Genomic DNA, 2500 nt, shown 5'->3' on the forward strand with positions numbered 1-2500 from the left:
TATATATATATATATATGTATGTATGTGTGTGTGTCTTTATGTCTGTTTGTCTGCCCACCGGTTGAAAACTACCGTTGGTGTGTCGACATTCCTGTAACCTAGCGGTTTTGCAAAGAGATTGATAGGATAAGTCCAAGGTTTAAAAACATATTACTGCGATTGTTTCCTTAAAATAAAATATCTCGAAAGAGGTGCTCCACCATGGCCGCAGTCTAAATATGGGAAAAATCCTCATTTTCTTTTTTTATTGCTTTCTGCTTTCTTTTTTTTTTCTTTTTGCTACAAAAATATGACAACAATGTAGACGTAGCAGATTCGATTCTTCATCAACAATAAGTCTATTTTTTGGTGTAGCATACGTATGTAAAGATGGAGTGAATGTCCTAATTAAGATTAATGAACGGATTGAAATTTGCCGCAAAGTTGAAGAAGGCTAACTAAACTTGATGGTAATTTTCAGGATGCCTCAAAGACTAAAACGACAATTTCAAGATTAAAGAAGTTATTTCAGGTAATTAAAAATTAATTTCACGATAGAATTAAACGTTCGTGCATCGAAGCTTATATATTTTTTGTTCTAACAAATGTGATCTTGTTTTCCAAACTTAAATTTTCATGCTTAAGGATAAATTTCAGTTTTTTTATCCTTTCTTTGTGTAGCAAAAATGCAAATATCAAACCATCAAAAATCTTTTGCAGAATATCATTCCCTACAACTCACAATTCTTGCCCATGGCGCATTTCAGTTATTTTGCATTATTTAAAACGGTTTTCTAATTATGCAAAATATAGTGGACACCAAAAACATTCGTGAATATTTTCCTAAGAAAACCTCTTATTTTTTTTTTTGAATGCAATTAACGACTACCACATGGTTGTTCTAACTTTCTGCAACTAAGAAGTTATTTCCAAATTATTACGACATTTTTTGCTTTAGTCTTGAGTTCATGCATGGCGACCAATCTTCATTATCAAAAAATCTTTTCGTTAACCAAATTTAGTAATCTTCCTTTGTATAACACTTTCTAATTATTCCTACATTGCAGCCCAAAGTTTGTTAAAAAAAAAAAACGAAAAAAAAAAACGTGTGTTTCAATAAAGAAACTGGTTATAGAAATCGGGCGCACACACAGACACATCTGTATCATTAAAAAAAACGAAGGCAGCAAGCTCGAAGAATCGTTACCGTGTCGGACAAAATGTTTTGCAGCGTTTCGTCCGCCTTGATGCTCAGAGTTCAAATTTTGCCGTGGTCGACTTTGCCGTGGTCGACTTTGCCTTTCGTCAATTTGGAGTCAATAATATAACTACGAGTTACGCACTGGGATTGATATAATCGACTACCCTCCTCCCCCCAATGTTTCAGGCCCCGCGCCTATAGTAGAAAGGATTATTAACTACAATAGCATTACCAATGACTTCGTGGTTTCACACAGCTTTACCTTCATCGAATAGACTTGTTGGCAAATTATAAATATATACTCTACAATATGGATTGAGTAATCTTTGAGTTTAAAGTAAAATTGTTTTTATCATAACTCGAAATACAAAACAAGCGTGAGTAACAACTTTAGTATATAAATTTATATACACATTATATAAGCATCATTATATAAATCTTTATACACATAATATAAACATTAGTGTGGTTAGGGCAGCGGACTCGCGGTCATAAGATCGCGGTTTCGATTCCCAGACCGGGTGATGTGAGTGTTTATTGAGCGAAAACATCTAAAGCTCCACGAGGCTCCGGCAGGGGGTGGTGGCGAACACTGCTGTACTCTTTGACATAACATTAGTTATATAAATTTATATACACATAATATAAACGTTAGTGTGGAGGCACAATGGCCGAGTTGTTATGGTAGCAGAGTCATGGTCGTAGGATCGCAGTTTCGATTCCCATACCGGGTGTTGTGAGTGTTTATTGAGCGGAAACACCAAAGGCTCCACGAGGCTCCGGTACGGGGTGTGTGGGGTGTCGACCCTATATAAATTTATAAATACGGCGTGCTTATTTCGGTGTTCGCCTACAAAATTCACTCTGTCCATTTGGCCGACTCGGAACAAGAGTAAGACACTCGCCCAATGTGCCGCTCAGTGGGCCCGAAACCAAAACTCCACGGTTAGAAGCAAGCTTAGCCACGCCCATGTGGGTATGTGTTACAGTTAGACAATAAACTAACCATAATGCTGTGAAATTTATAGCATTTTGTGTAACGCAGTGGTTTATGTTCAACTTGTAATAATGAGATAGAAACAGAGTAAAACGTGATAGAGGAAGGTAAGAGAACGGCGGGCGGAGGAAGAGGAGGCGGAGGAGGAGGAGAAGGAGGAAGAAATGATTGTGGATGCGATTCCGTGAATTATCAAGTGGAAAATAGAGATAAACTGACAAATAGATATATTGAGATATTTAAAGCTTGATAGAAAGATAAATGGTATATGTATATGTGTGTGTGTATACATACATATGTACACACATACACACACGAACAT

General features: G+C 36.6%; 1 protein-coding gene across 2 annotated transcripts in view; it reads left to right on the plus strand.

Annotated features, from left to right (window-relative positions):
• Positions 1 to 2500, plus strand: part of LOC128250805 (uncharacterized) — a 151735-nt gene that overhangs the window by 143935 nt on the left and 5300 nt on the right. For both annotated transcript variants that reach the window (XR_016238177.1, XR_016238175.1), the window contains one exon: positions 462 to 512. The gene's annotated coding sequence lies outside the window, so the exon portion shown is untranslated. The remainder of the gene's footprint in view (positions 1 to 461; positions 513 to 2500) is intronic.

Source organism: Octopus bimaculoides, chromosome 24 (genome assembly GCF_046866305.1).
Source record: "Octopus bimaculoides isolate indiv1 chromosome 24, ASM4686630v1, whole genome shotgun sequence".
Taxonomy (NCBI): Eukaryota; Metazoa; Mollusca; class Cephalopoda; order Octopoda; family Octopodidae; genus Octopus; species Octopus bimaculoides.